At 46.1% G+C, this 15,924-nt stretch overlaps 1 protein-coding gene across 4 annotated transcripts in view; it reads left to right on the forward strand.

The window, feature by feature from the left end:
- Positions 1-15,700: 15,700 nt before the first annotated feature.
- The window catches only part of LOC119170757 (prestin), an 89,622-nt gene continuing 89,398 nt past the window's right edge, over positions 15,701-15,924 (forward strand). For 3 of the 4 annotated variants that reach the window (XM_075886761.1, XM_075886763.1, XM_075886762.1), the window contains exon 1: positions 15,722-15,824. The gene's annotated coding sequence lies outside the window, so the exon portion shown is untranslated. Of the gene's footprint in view, positions 15,825-15,924 lie in introns of all 4 variants that reach the window. The other variant, XM_037422012.2, reaches the window with a different exon arrangement.

Raw genomic sequence — 15,924 nt, forward strand, 5'->3', positions numbered from 1 at the left:
AACATTATGTTCCTGTATATAATCCACAGCAAACATGTAGCTTATAACCAACGCTAAGGTGAGCTTTCGTAACGTGGATTGCAGTTAATTGCCATTATAGATGAAACGCGATTTGCTTCTGCTGGCATTCTGCTGTATTCGGAGAGCACCTTCACACATTCTAAGTCTAGGTCGTCATTTAACGCAAGGTCCACATATTCGTGCAGTCGATACGCTGCTCGGCCGCCAATCCGAAGGTCGCGGGTTCGATGCCGGCCGTGGCAGTCGAATTCAGATGGAGGCGAAAAGGTAGAAGCCTGTGCACTGTGCGATATCAGCGCCCATTAAAGAACACCAAATGGTCAAAATCTCTAGAGCTTTCCACTACGACGACCCTCATAATCATATCAAGGTTTTTGAGACATAAAATCTCAAATATTATAATTATGTGTTCTTCTTATGCTGCATATTCCATCTGATGAATCGTCACCTACACCCTTCTCAGGCACAAAAGCACCCTTAGAGCCTATTTTAGGGTGCTATCGAGGCAAGCACCCAAACAAATGGGTGCTTTTTTTTCAATCGACCATTTGTGGGTGGCAAAGGGTGTTGCAAAAAAATGCTTTCTCGTAAAAACACCCTTTTTACACCCTTTTGGGTGTAAAAATTTTTACTGTGTAGGGACTTAACGACGTTCATCACGCATGATGGCTTGTTCAGGTTTGAGCGTGTCTGTTTCGGTCTGGCGTCCGCGCCTGCAGTTTTTCGAAAAATGATGTCCCAGATTTTAAAAGATTGCAAGAATGTAATTTGCTATCTGGATGATGTCCTTGTGTGGGGTAAGACTCAGTCTGAGCATGACGCGAGCCTAATTGAAGTGTTGACTTGCATAGCCAACAGTGGCATGAAGTTGAATGATAAATGTCTTTTTTCCGTGAAAGAACTTAGCTTCTTGGGACACCGGATTTCAGCTGATGGCATATCGCCGTTAGAAAGTAAAGTTAAGGCTATAGTAAATGCCCCGCTCCTACAGACATTAAGTCTTTACAGTCAATTTTGGTCTGGCAAGATACTATGCCAAGTTCATTGATCACTATGCAGACCTAGTTGAACCACTTCGTCTCATGCTCAGACAGGGCCAAAAGTTTTGCTGGTCGGAGGATGCCCAACGCAGTTTTAACCAGTTGAAAACGCGCCTGACTTGTTCGCCTGTCATTAAGGTGTTTAATTCTGAGCTACCTGTGGTGGTTACAACCGATGCATCTGACGTGGGCATCGGGGTAGTTTTACAGCAGTGGTATGGTCCTAAGCTTGAAACAGTAGCCTTTGCGTCGAGAACCTTGTCAGATACTGAAAGAAAGTACTCTGTGGGTGAACGCGAAGCGCTTGCCTGTCTATTCGCGTGTGGAAGGTGGCATATTTACCTCTGGGGTAGATGTTTCACCCTTAGAACCGACCATCAGGCTGTAGTTGCTTTGTTAGCCGCAGGTGATGCAGGCCGACGGCCTTTAAGGATTTCGCGGTGGTCAGCTAGACTTTTGTATTACAACTTTGACATAGAATATTGCAAGGGCTCAGAAAATGTGGTCGCTGATGCCCTGTCTAGGCTGCCAATTCAGACCTGTCAAGAAACTAGCAAGGATGAAAAAATAGTGTCTTTAGTGACATCTGTAGTTGACAAAGAAACCGTCCAACTTGCAACAAATGCAGATGTGACGTTGCAAAAAGTCTGTGAATGTGTATCCAAGGGCTGGCCTTTTAAGAAGCATATAAACAATGAGTTAATGGCTTACTTTCATGTTAGGAATGAACTCTCTTGTGTTGACGGATTACACATGCGTGGTGACCGTGTAGTCATTCCTAGTGTTCTGGTACCTACTTTCCTCCAATTAGCACATGAAAATCCTCAAGGGATAGTACGTACTAAGCAACTTCAGCGTGAAAGGTATTGGTGGCCCCAAATGGATCGTTCTGTAGAAGAACATGTCAAGCATTGTCACATCTGTCAACTTACAGACAAGCCGGTCAAGCCGCGTGTATCACCGTTGCAGCCCGTTGAATGGACTGAAGGGCCGTGGCAAAAGTTGGGTATGGACATTGTCGACCCGTTAAATGCATCTTTTCCCGGGTATCTTGTTACCTTAGTCAACTACTATTCAAAATGGTCTGAGGTTCTTGGCACGAATTCTATCTCCACAGAAGATGTCATTAAGCTGTTGGAATCGTCGTTTAGCCGGGAAGGGCTACCAGAGTTCTTAGTAACTGACAATGGTCCACAATTTGTCTCTGTACAATTTCAGGAATATCTAAAGGAACAGGGCATCCGTCATACATTTTTGTCCATTTATTACCCCCAGGCCAACGGTCAAATAGAACGCCTTAACAGGGTTCTTCCGGAACATTTGCAGGTAGCCAGACTTGAAGGTAAAGATGCCTCGAGGAGCATCACACAATTTTTGAGTTCGTATAGGGTCACACCACATGCGATGGCTGGCCTGTCTCCAGCTTTTTTGCTGCGCGGTCGACAACCTCGTTCCAAAGTAGACATTAGTAACTTTAGGATTCATTCTAAAGTATTCTAGTCGCCCAATGGGTTGCCTCATGTCCGGAATCAGGTTGCAGCGAAACAGAATAAGAGCAAAGGGTATTTTGAGAAAGGGAAATGGGCGCAGCAAACCCGCATAATGGTCGGCGATTTGGGTAAGGTAAGACTCCATAGGAAAGGCTTTTTCAAGTATAGTAGGCCTCTAACAGTGAAGGCTCAGGTTGCGCCGTCCACTTTTATCCTCAGTGACGGAAAAGTGTGGAATGCATCCAAGTTAACAGTAATTCCTAGGGATTCTTTCCAGAATGCCGCCCTTTCTACTACACCCAAAGAACTTATTTACTCTTATTCCAGTTTAGATCTTTGTGGCAGTCAGTCCCCAGGTGCAACTTCGTTGCAGGGCTCCACCCCCAGTTTTCAGCCAGACTCTGATTCGTCAGAGATCTCTTATAGTGAAGGGCCTGAATCAGTTGTTCCCCAAGGAACGTTGGGAAGTCAGTAGGACCCGGTGCGGGTACCTTTTTCAAGTAATCCACTAAGTCTCAACCCTGGGGAGGGGGAAAGTGAAGGGGCTGCAAGGTTTTCAAAGACGACCGAACCTGGTCGCACTTCAACAAGTTCTACTGAGACTTCTATGCGTCCGCGCCGTCAGACAAAACGACCTGACTGGCTCAAAGATTTTGTCACTTAAGGTCAAAAGAGTTCTTCCTATAATGCCGTGGCTAGTGGGCCCAGCCACGGCATCGCAGGAGACTTTCAGTTCTGTGTTTTCTTGCTGTGTATTTCGTTTCATAAGATGTGTGACGTATCTGTTGTATTAGGCCACTTGTGCCTGTGCGCGAAATGTTCTTCTCGCCGCCGCTCGTGTGGCGTGAAGATTTCTTAGTGGAGATCCTGGGACTTTCTCTAATGTTACCCTGTGATAATGCTAATTTTGTCGACGGGGGGGGGGGGGGGGGTGATGTGGTGTTGTGGCACCACCTGTGAGTGGCGTGCACACTGAGTGCACCCTAGTGTGTACTTTGTCAACAGATGCCGTCTGTAACGACACACACGTGATTGCATGCAGCCAATTACGTGTGTCCGCGTGTCCGTTGTGTGTCGTCCAATAAACGGCCGCTGGCCGGCTCAGTCTTTGTTGGGCTTCCGTGGGCTCCGGTCAACTCACTTCTACTGCGCGTGTCGGGGCGCGTGCCGGCGCACGTTGCGTCTCGCGTTCAGTCGTCGGGCCCTCGCCATCGGACGCCGCTCGCCGACACAACACTTCCGATTTACGTGTGTTCGTTGACGGCTACGAAGTCATCGGACTGGTAGATACCGGCACAGATTATTCAGTGATGAGTAGCGGACTTTCTAAAATACTGAAGAAATCGCTGACTCCTTGGAAGGGACCACAAGTTCGCACAGCAGGAGGGCACCTTATCGACCCTACTGGAATATGCACAGCAAGAATCGGAATACGGGGTTTCACGCACGTCGCCAGTTTTATTGTGCTGCCGGAATGCTCAAGAGATTTGATTATCGGCATGGATTTCTTACATGCTAATGGCGCTGTACTTAACTTGCGGGAATCTTCCGTCTCATTCTCGACTAGGCACGCGATTGCTACCTTTGAAACGGAAGAAAACGTATATGACCTTTGTATAGCAGATGATGGCGTCATGGTGCCGCCAAGATCGAGCATATCCGTCGCAGTAACCAACAAAGCATTCAATGAATTCGAAGGATTTGCTGACAACAACACTGCCTTACTACTCCAAAAAAGGGATCTGCATGGCACGAGGCCTTGTTAAGTTACGTAACGGATGTGCAAATGTTCTACTCACAAACTTTGGAAATGAGGTGCAGCACGTTGCAAAAGGAACCGTCATCGCCAGTCTGAATGACTTCGTCCAGGTTACGGAGCTGCGCACTTTCGAAACCAATGAGTCTGATTTCGAAGACGTGGAGTCTGTCCTTGCTGCCATCGACATCGAGCCAGGCCTACTACCAAGCGAAAAAGAGCAAATAGAGGGCTTTTTAAGGGAATTCGCCGAATGTTTCTCGTTGTCATCTAAGGTTCGACGCACTCCTATCGCCAAACATCGCATCATTGTCGACGAGTCCGTGAGGCCAATACACCAGCATCCTTACTGAGTGTCACCAAGAGAAAGAGAAGCTATTGGTAATCAGGTTAAGGAAATGCTCAAAGACGATGTAATCCAGCCTTCATCAAGTCCATGGGCGTCACCTGTTGTTCTTGTGAAGAAAAAAAGACCAAACCTTACGTTTCTGCGTTGATTATTGGAAGCTGAATGCAGTCACGAAACGGGATGTTTATCCTCTGCCAAAAATTGATGACACTCTGGATAGGCTGCGAAATGCCAGGTATTTTTCCTCTTTGGATCTTAAAAGTGTGTATTGGCAGATAGAAGTTGACGAAAGAGATCGCGAAAAGACAGCGTTTGTGACACCGGATGATTTATACGAGTTCAAGGTACTCCCTTTTGGCCTTTGTTTAGCACCCGCCACATTCCAACGGATGATGGACACAGTGCTTTGTGGTCTTAAATGGCAGTCTTGCCTGGTTTATCTCGACGATGTTGTAGTCTTCTCTGCTACCTTCGAGCAACATTTGCAAAGGCTCCGGGCCGTGCTCACTGCGATCAAATCAGCGGACTTGACAATAAAACCGCAGAAATGTCATTTCGGCTTCCGTGAGCTCCTTTTTCTCGGCCATGTCATCAGTGCAGAAGGCGTCCACCCAGACCCTGCAAAAACTGAGACCGTAGCAAGATTTCCGAAGCCAATAGACAAAAAGGCTGTTAGGCAATTTTTTAGGCCTCTGCGCCTATTATCGACGGTTCGTTAAAAATTTTTCACGAATTGCTGAGCCACTGGCGCGGCTTACAAAAGAAGAAATGCCTTTCGTATGGCTTGCCGAACAAGAGGATGCCTTCAATGAACTACGAAACTGCCTTCAAAGCGATCCTGTTCTGGGGCATTTTGACGAGGAAGCGGAAACCGATATCCACATGGATGAAAGCAATTTGGGTCTAGGGGCCGTGCTCGTCCATTGGCAAAACGGACAAGAACGAGTCATTGCGTATGCCAGTTGCACTCTTTCGAAAGCTGTGGTGAACTACTCAGCAACTGAGAAAGAATGCCTTGCCGTGGTATGGGCTATCAGCAAGTTTCGACCATAATTATATGGTAGGTCTTTTCGAGCTATAAGCGACCATCATTCGCTATGCTGGCTGGCTAATCTCAAGGACCCATGTGGACGGCTTGCACGATGGAGCTTGCGATTACAGGAGTATGATATCACGCTTGTGTACAAGTCAGGTCGCAAGCACAGTGATGCGGACTGCTTGTCACGTGCTCCGATTCAACCTGCTGCTTCTGCTTCCACCGAGGATGGTGAAGATTTTATTTCCTTGGGAGCTGTGACACCATCAGAGATGGCACATCAGCAGCGATCCGACCCTGAGATACTCCTCTTGATCAAGTGCCTACAAGGACAGTCTGTCGATGTTCCACGACCTTTTGTCCATGGCTTGTCAGCGTTCGTCCAACAAAAAAACATCCTGTATAAAAGGAACTTTGACAACAATACAGCGACATTCCTGCTTGTCGTCCCTTCACCTCTGCGACCAAAGATTTTGGAGGCTTGCCACGACGATCCATCAGCTGGACACTTAGGAGTAAGCAGAACGTTAGCACGCATTCGAACTAAATACTATTGGCCGAAGTTGCTTAGCTCTGTACGACACTTTGTCAGAACCTGCCGGGACTGCCAAAGACGTAAAACGCCACCGCTAAAACCAGCAGGTCTCCTTCAACCGACAGAACCACCAAAAGCCCCATTCGCACAAGTGGGAATGGACTTACTGGGCCCATTTCCTACGTCGTCATCGGGAAAACGGTGGATCATAGTTGCAACCGACTATTTATTTAACCAGATATGTCGAGACAGCGACTCTTGTTAAAGGATCAGCCGTTGAAGTAGCCGAATTCTTCGTCTCCAACATCGTACGGCGGCACGGACCTCCAAAAGCGTTGATCACGGACCGAGGGACTGCATTTGCGGCCGACCTGATGAAATGTATTATGAAATTGACGCACACCAGTCATAGGAAAACGACGGCACATCATCCTCAAGCAAATGGTCTTATGGAACGACTGAACAGAACGCTGGCTGATATGTTGTCAATGTACGTTGATATAGAACACCGTACTTGGGATAAAATATTACCCTATGCAACATTCGCCTATAACACTGCGATGCAAGAGACAACACGGATGAGGCCATTCCAACTTGTTTTTGGCCGGACGGTAACGGCACCTTTAGATGCAATGTTACCTATTGACGAGACACCCGAGAATTACTATGACGTTCACTACTACATACAAAGAGCAGAAGAAGCCAGACAGCTGGCACGATATCGCATTTTCCAACAGCAGAAAACCGACACGCATCGATACACTCTGCGAAGAAGAGACGTCCAGTACGCACCAGGAGACAGAGTATGGGTGTGGATTCCTGTACGAATAAAAGGCCTGTCAGAAAAACTGCTTCGCCGCTATTTCGGTCCGTACAGAGTGCTCCGCCGCGTCGGCTCGCTCAACTACGAAGATATGCCAGAGGGACAGGATATTTCATCCCGACGGCGGCATCGCACAGAAACTGTGCATGTCGTCAGGATGAAACCATATCACGACAGGCAATGAAACGCCGAAGATAAAACGTTCTTTGACGTTAACGACATCCCCGACGAGGGTTTGTGAATGACGGCCATGTAACCAGTTCGACACAAGCATCGGGACGATGCAATCTGGAAAGGGGGGCAATGACACAATGTGACTTCAAATTACGCGCGCTAGCCGATACTTGTGCCCTCTAGATCGTTTGCGACGCACGAGCCTGCGGGACCCAGCTGCGTGCGAACTGTGTTGGAAAAAAAGAACGTAAAAGAGGCAGAAGTGAATCCTCGAGACAATCTAGCTGTGTTATTATTCTCGGGCACAAGTTCGTCCTGCCTACGTTAGCCCATTAAAAGAGCTCATTGAAGAGTGCGTTACAATATGCAACAGTACCGAGAAGTGTGAAGGGCAAATAACATGGGGGGTAGGAAGGCTGTAGTCGACGATATATTACGCACTGATGTCACATGTGATGTATGATAAGCTCAGGGGATTGCGCATAGATGAAGGTGGCTCCAGATGTCTGGGTAGTGATCACAAACGTATCAAGCTAAGTTTTGGAAGAGCAGTGAAAGTGGAAAGGAGACAAGATGAACAACTACAGGAAAAATTTTATCCAGAAAGGCAAATAGAAATAGCTACTAACAAATTGAAAAAGACATCACAGAGGATGATAAAACAGTGTGGACATACACGAATCTAATTAGACTGTTTGAGCTAGAGCTTGCTAAGGCACGTGACAAGTCATCTCGGAAAACAAGACACAAACTCAAGAATTGGTGGGATGAGAAAGTTAAGAGAGCCATAGCAAAACCTCAGGAAGCCTCTAGAGAACACAGACATGCTAAGCAGCGGGGTGAACCGACAGATGATGTTGAAAAAAAAAGGGAAATCTTTCTAAGCTGTAGAAGTGATGCATTCCTTCTGATCAATGAAAAGATTAGAAGCAAGGGAGCTCAGTGGCTGGCAGAAGTACATAAAAAAGATAGAAATGCAGCTGTGAAATTTCGGAGCCATATAAACTCCCTAAGAAATGAGATGAGCCTAGAGCAGAGGTTTATAACTGCAGCTCAAGGTGCTAGGCTAGAAGGGGACGAAGCTATCAAATATATAAGAACAAGGGTGACGGAAAAATTTCAACAAAGAAGTGCTTTATGCACCACAAAAGACAAGGATGAATCAAGTGGCGCAATGGCTCCATTTTCACAACGAGAGTGGGAGAGGGCTGAGAAGAGGGTTCCAAGTAGTACATCAACAGGCCCAGGTGGCATTCCAATTATGCTGATAAACACATTAGGTCTGAAGTATAAGCAGGCTTTGAGAGAAGCAGTGAGCGAAATAATAACCGATGGTGAAGTCCCCGATGGATGGAAACTTAGCAGGATGAGCATGATCCAGGACAGGGGGACAAAGCTGACATAAACAACCACCGTCCTATAACAGTGACACCAGTGGTCTACAGTCTGGAAATGCTGATTAAAAAGGAAAGACTGCAGGCATGGATAGAGGATGAGGGAGCGCTGGGGAAACTGCAGAATGGGTTTCGGAAACACAGGAGGTTGGAAGACAATCTGTTCTCGCTGACGCAGTGCATCGAAATAGCAGAAAAGGAACACAGGCCCCTGTGGCTAGCATTCTTGGATATCAAGGGAGCGTACGATAGCGTGGTTCAATAGGAATTGTGGGGAATGCTGGACCCACTAGGCGTGGAAGATGGAGTCACTAATCTTTTAAAGGATATCTGTAAAGGTAACAAGGTAGTTATAAAGTGGTAAAAACAGGCATTCAAGCCTGCAGAGGTAAAACGGGGGCTTAGGCAGGGGTCTCCTCTGTCACCCTTATTATTCATGATGTACCTACAAGAATTAGAGGCCAAATTAGAGGAAAATGGACTGCGCTTCAATCTCTCTTTCGTCAAACAAGGAAAATTCATTGAACAGGCACTACCAGCATTGATGTACGCAGATGATATAGTCCTAATGGCCGACAACAAGGAAGATTTGCACAGATTGATGGACATCTGCGGTAATGAGAGAGATAGGTTAGATTTCATATTCAGTAGAGCAGTCATGATTTTTAATGACAATGATGGTAGTGAGCTTTGAATACAGGATGTCACTCTAGGTATATAACAGATAAATACAAACATCTGGGCGTATGAATAAGCAATGACGCCGAGTTCCTAAGGGAACACGAAATATATGTGACGACTAAAGGTAACAGGAATGCAGCGGTGATGAAAAACAGGGCACTGTGGAATTACAATACGTATCATGTTGTGAGAGGAATATGCAAAGAGGTCATGGATCCTGCTCTGACGTTCGGCAATGCGGTCTTGTGCATTAGATCAGAAGCTCAAACAAGATTAGAAATTAAGCAACGTGGAATAGGTAGGTTTGCCTTAGGAGCTCACGGGAATACGCCACATCAGGGAGTACAAGGTAATATGGGATGGACATCATATGAGGGCAGGGAAGCTAGCAGCAAGATAAAATTTGAGAAGCGATTGAGAGAAATGGGGGAGGAGCGTTGGGCTAGGAAGGTATTCAGCTACTTGTACATGAAGAATGTCGATACAAAATGAAGGAAGTGAACCAGAAAGTTGACTGGTAATTACTTAGAAAACTGCAGGGAGCCAAACCAAAAAGAATTATCGGTTAAGAAGAAGGTGAAGGAAGCTGAGACCGATGTGTGTAGAATTAGCATGATTAAGAAGTTCGCAATAGAGATCTATCGAACTTTCAAGCAGGAAATTGCCACGGAAAGGATCTTTGATAATACTCGGAGTAGTTCTCTACTGTTTGAGGCCAGGACGGGAGTACTGCGAACCAAGACCTATCAGGCCAAATACGAAGGGGTAGACACAGTATGCAGTGCGTGTGGAGAGGAAGAAGAAACTGCCGAACACTTGATAATGTTCTGTAAAGGGCTTCACCTTATAGTTCAGGATGATGGCGCAGAGTTTTTCAAAGCACTGGTGTTTAGGGACCGGGAGGGCAAAATAGATTTTAAGCGGGTAGACTTAACTAGAAAGAGATTGTCTGATTGGTGGCTAAAGTCAAGGCACGAGTGAATATTAAACCCTTCACTGCAAAGTACGAATCCTCAAGAAAAAAAAAATAAATCTAGTTTTTGGTTCATTAAGTATTACGGCTTGGTGGCGCTAGCCACCGCCCGATCTAAAGGGTACAGCCATATCTATCCATCCATCCAATTAATCACAATTACATGTTTCGTGAGCAAATCGACGACTCCGTTTTGTGAAGGTAGGACATATATACATTTTTTATTGTATTGGAATAACAATAAAAATGGTGCTGGTATAAAATTTTCAGCTTTCTTCTCAAATTTCAATGTTATCCTCTTTGTAGTTGTAGCTAGTTGTAGCACTGCCAATGGCGACATGACGAGCCAACTGCAAAAATTGTAGGCAGCTCCAGTTCTAGGCAACCGGTTCATCGCTAGAGTGTACTAGAAGAGGACAGTGGGCTTACTCCCCGGCAGAGGGTATGCGATTGGCTGGCTCCACAAACGTCGCCTGTGTGTGTTTCTCTCTTCGCCCAGGCGGCGGCGCTGGCATCGCCATCAATAGAACTTTGGGGGAGCGTTGCAGCTGAAAGTGCTGGCTAGCTCTTACGCAGCTGCAGTTGTCGAGCGACGTGGTATTGCTGTGGCCATTGTAGCGCCGAGTTTTTGCCGTCAGCTGTGAGCCGTACGCACCACTCGGTATGTCTTTAGTGAAATCGGTATGCCTAAGCCATGCCGTGATATCAGCAAAACCACTGCTACGCGCCTGGGTGCCAAACAGGCTCTGTGTTCGTGAAGGGTGGGCCGAAGCTGTCGTTGTTTGACGTCCCGAAGGATGAGAATAGGCGTAAACATTGAGAGAAGAACCGGTGCAGAGCGGACATGCCCTTGGAAGACACCAGCGCAGTGTGCGAGCTTTACTTCGAGCCGCATTATGTGCTCAGAGACTATGTGCATATTATTGAGGGAAAAGAAGTGCGGATACCTCGCGGGAGACCCATTCTCCGCGCTCGTTTATTCAGACATAAATACACAATTCACTTGTTTATTACAGACATAAATACACAATGTGAATTATGTCCTCGATCTTAGGCAAAAGATGGCCCGTATGTCTCCTGACGAGGCCTTCACCCCAGACAACACCGTTCCCCAGACTAACCAATCTCCCTGCCAGGCAGCTTATAGAATGTTTTTAGTAAACATTCCCTAAAGTGAAAATGAAAGAGTTTGCAGTTTTTTTTTGCCCGACGGCATGATGGTGGCTGTAATCCAAGATGCCATGCCAAGAAGAATATTCAAGCAATATTGTTTTATTCTATTTTTTTCAACAAGTTGAGCCAGTTGATATCAGTGATGACATCACGGTATGCTGCTGAAGCTCTCCGGCCAGGCTCTTTGAAAGAAGAAACACTGAAGGACTTCCTCCACCTTGATCAGTGGGAAAGGCATGCCAAAGGAGCTGGTGGATTTTTAAGTGACTCCGCGGCAGCCGGCTTGCGTGTCACCATTTCAAGCACTCTGGAGTTGCTTGCCTACTTGACATCCAAGGTTCGATACAAGGACCTAATGATATCAAGGACCAGCCAGGACCCACTCGAGAATTTCTTCGGTATTGTAAGACGAGCTTCTGGCAATAATGATTACCAAACTCCTACACAGTTCTTAATCCCTGTGAATTGCCTCTCATTTTACGGTCTGGTTAGGACTGTTAGCAATGAAAACTACGAGGAGGGTACCCTGACCTCCTTGCTGGAAGTTGACTCGCTCGAATCATCAACTGATAGAGAGGAGTGCAGTAAAACGGCTGCTACCACTGCAGCTGAAGAGAAAACAAAACAAAATCATGGTACACCAGCATAATGCTGGCCCGCAGGCTTCAGATAACCACAACCAGCACGTAGTGAGAAGCGACTTCAGGCTCATTTACCATATTTCGTGCTATGTTACACGAAAATGCGTTGTCAATGCCAGAACAAAATGCCAAGATTGCGTCAAGCTGCTAACCGTGACCTCCCCTGGTGAAAAATTTCAGCTTGCTCGGCTATAAACTATTGTGACCGCGGAGGCCTCCTCCATCCCTCTAGTCAGCTGTACGGCTTTGTGAAAAAGCTCGAAGACATATTCACAGATTGTTTCTGCCAGAGCGAGCTGCACTCTGACAGCATTATGGACATGCTGGCAGTTGTTCAGCACAGACTTAACATCGAAATTACCTGCAGTGGGCTTGCAGCTATTCTCACAGCGAAAGTAATTGGTTTTTACGTTGCCACATGTCTTTATTTTTATGTGAAAGGTCTGAACAGTGACAAAGGAGGAAAGCGGCAGAGGGCCAAGCAGCTGAAGCTGAGCCGTTGCGCATGATGAAGTGAATAAAGTGTGAGTAAATCAGTTATTCAGTTGCTGAATATTGTGCTTCAGTTTTGAAAATAAGAGCTTCATGTCAGGAACAGGAGCTTATACATAGGCCTAACAGATGTGTAACTGCGTAATTATAGTTATTAAAAACCGCGAGCAAACTACTGTGCAATGTGCAACAACCGAATTAGAACAAAGGATATTTCAGCTACACTCTCACTTTATCATAGCAAAGGCACAAACTCAGCCAGCACGCCTGCATGTTAAAGCTCGGCTAGGAAGCGAGCGTACGCTGTTTTCTAATTATCTGGTGGAAGGCATAGCACAATCTTGCTACAAAATCATTTTAGGTTAGGTCTACGCAGCATGTAACCGTATATCTGGTCACTGTAATAATAATATTTTTTGGGGTTTACCGTTCTAAAACCATTACATGATTATGAAAGACGCCGTAGTGGAGGGCTCTGGAAATTTGGACCATCTGGGGTTTTTTAAAGTGCACTTAGGTCGAAGTACACGGCCGGTCACTGTATGAAACCGCATATATTGAGGGGTACACCATCCTTTTGAGCTCGGCGAGGTGTTATGATGGGGAAGATACAATGTGGCCTGAACAAATGTTTTGCTTCTCAACATGTGCGAAAAATTCAAGTTCCCCCGACCCCAGAAAAACAAAAATCATTAACTGCATCGCACTAGAAAGGAGCAAGCATATCTGCATAAGCTGCCATCAGACTGACTTTCGGCAAATCTATCGCAAAAAAAAAAAGGCAAATAATGGTGAACCGAGAGCAACATACGCTCTCAGTACAGTCAAAGGGAAGTCAATACAAGCAAGTGTATTATAAATATCGAAGAAACGCGCGTCGCAACTTGTACGAGCGGTGAGCAGCTTCTTCAGGCGAAGCTTCCATCGAAGATGCCTGTGGCGCCACCTCTGCTATGCGACACCAACTGCGTCCGAGGAGCGGCGGAGTAAGCCCACTGCTAGGGTTCCAGCCACCCTACCACTGCCCTCTTCTAGTACCACGTTCCCTCCTCCGGGTCATAGTATACTGCACGGAGACCTTTCCTTCCTCCGTGGCACGGAGGCAGGAAAGGTGTTCTACTGTATCATCCACGGGCGGTGGCTCGCGCCACCAAGCCGTACACTTAAATGAACCAAAAACTAGATTTATTTTTTTCTTTAAACAGTGAGGTTGAGGATTCGTTCTTTGCAGTGAAGGGTTTAATATTCACTCGTGCCTTGACTTTAGCCACCAATCAGGAAACCTCCTTCTAGTTAATTTTACCCGCTTAAAGTCTATTTTGCCTTCCCTGTCCCTAAACTCCAATGCTTTGAAAAACTCTGCGCCATCATCCTGAACTATAGGGTGAAGCCCTTTACAGAACATTATCAAGTGTTCGGCACTTTCCTCTTCCTCTCCACACGCACTGCATACCGTGTCTACCCCTTCGTATTTCGCCCGATATGTCTCGGTTCTCAATACTCCCGTCCTGGCCTCAAACAGTGGAGAACTACCCCGAGTATTATCATAGATCCTTTCCTTGGCAATTTCCTGCTTAAAATTTCGATAGACTTCTAGTGCGAACTTTTTAATCATGCCAATTCTCCGAATATCGGTCTCAGCTTCCTTCACCTTCTTCTTAACCGATAATTCTTCTTGGTTTGGCCCCTTGCTGTTTTCCAAGTATTTACCAGTCAATTTTCTGGTTCGCTTCCTCCATTTTGTATCGACATTCTTCGTGTACAAGTAGCTGAATACCTTCCTAGCCCAACGCTCATCCCCCATGCCTCTCAATCGCTTCTCAAATTTTATCTTGCTGCTAGCTTCCCTGCCCTCAAATGATGTCCATCCCATATCACCTTGTACTCCCTGATTTGGTGTATTCCCGTGAGCTCCTAAGGCAAGCCTAGCTATTCCACGTTGCTTAATTTCTAATCTTGCTTGAACTTCTGATCTCATGCACAAGACCGCATTGCCGAACGTCAGCCCAGGAACCATGACCCCTTTCCAAATTCCTCTCACAACACCATACCTATTGTAATTCCACAGTGCCTTGTTTTTCATTACCGCTGCATTCCTGTTACCTTTAGTCGGCACGTATATTTCGTGTTCCCTTAGGTACTCGGCCTTATTGCTTATCCATACGCCCAGATGTTTGTATTTATCGGTTATATATGTAGAGTGACATCCTGTATTCAAAGATCACTACCGCCATTGTCATTAAAAATCATGACTGCTGATTTTTCCTTACTGAATTTGAAATCTAACCTATCTCCCTCATTACCGCAGATGTCCATTACCGCAAATGTCTATCAATTTCTGTAAATCTGCCTTGTTGTCGGCCATTAACACTATGTCATCTGCGTACATCAATGCTGGTAGTGCCTGTTCAATGAATTTTCCTTGTTTGACGAAAGAGAGGTTGAAGTGCAGTCCACTTTCCTCTAATTTGGCCTCTAATCCTTGTAGGTACATCATGAATGATAAGGGTGACAGAGGACATTCCTGCCTAAGCCCCCGTTTTACCTCTGCAGGCTTGGATACGTGTTTTTGCCGCTTTATAGCTACCTTGTTACCTTTATAGATATCCTTTAAAAGATCAGTGACTCCATCTTCCACGCCTAGTGTGTCCAGTATTCCCCATAATTCCTCTTGAACCACGCTATCGTACGCTCCCTTGATATCCAAAAATGCTAGCCACAGGGGCCTGTGTTCCTTTTCTGCTATTTCGATGCACTGCGTCAGTGAGGCTTTGGCGATTGGTGCCAACGCCTCCTAGATTTCTTGTGCCTGCCGGATGAGCGCGAAACGCTGGTCATCTATAGTGACGCTGCCTACGTAGGAATTTGTACTTGACCTTTGAGATCGGCAATTTTAGCGTTGGCTACTAATTTCAAAGCATGCCTTGTGTTAAAAAAGTTGCTTGCTGATTGACGGCGTCACTTACGTAGGCTTAATTTTAATTACGTTTACGCCTGTTTAAAACTTTTCACGTTATTTTTGTTGCATATCAGCTCTTAAAACGTAAAAACCAATTTGAAGACACCCCTACTTGAGTAGCGCCACCACCGTAGTTCCGACGACCGCCGCTCCCCAAGTGACCGCCAATAATCCGGCAGGCACGAGAAATCGTGGAGGCGTTGTTGGTGCGTGCGATGCAGAAGAGAGCGCGTGTTTGGCGCGCGGTCAACTAGTAAAGAAGGATAAAAAAGGATAAACTAAATAACGTGAGTATTAGAGGAGATGGCGGTGCTTATGTTACGTTCATATGCATGGTTTCTCTACCCGCTGTCAGTTGTGCAAGAGACCGAACATCTTCAGGTTTCG

Source organism: Rhipicephalus microplus, chromosome 2 (assembly GCF_043290135.1).
Source record: "Rhipicephalus microplus isolate Deutch F79 chromosome 2, USDA_Rmic, whole genome shotgun sequence".
Taxonomy (NCBI): domain Eukaryota; kingdom Metazoa; phylum Arthropoda; class Arachnida; order Ixodida; family Ixodidae; genus Rhipicephalus; species Rhipicephalus microplus.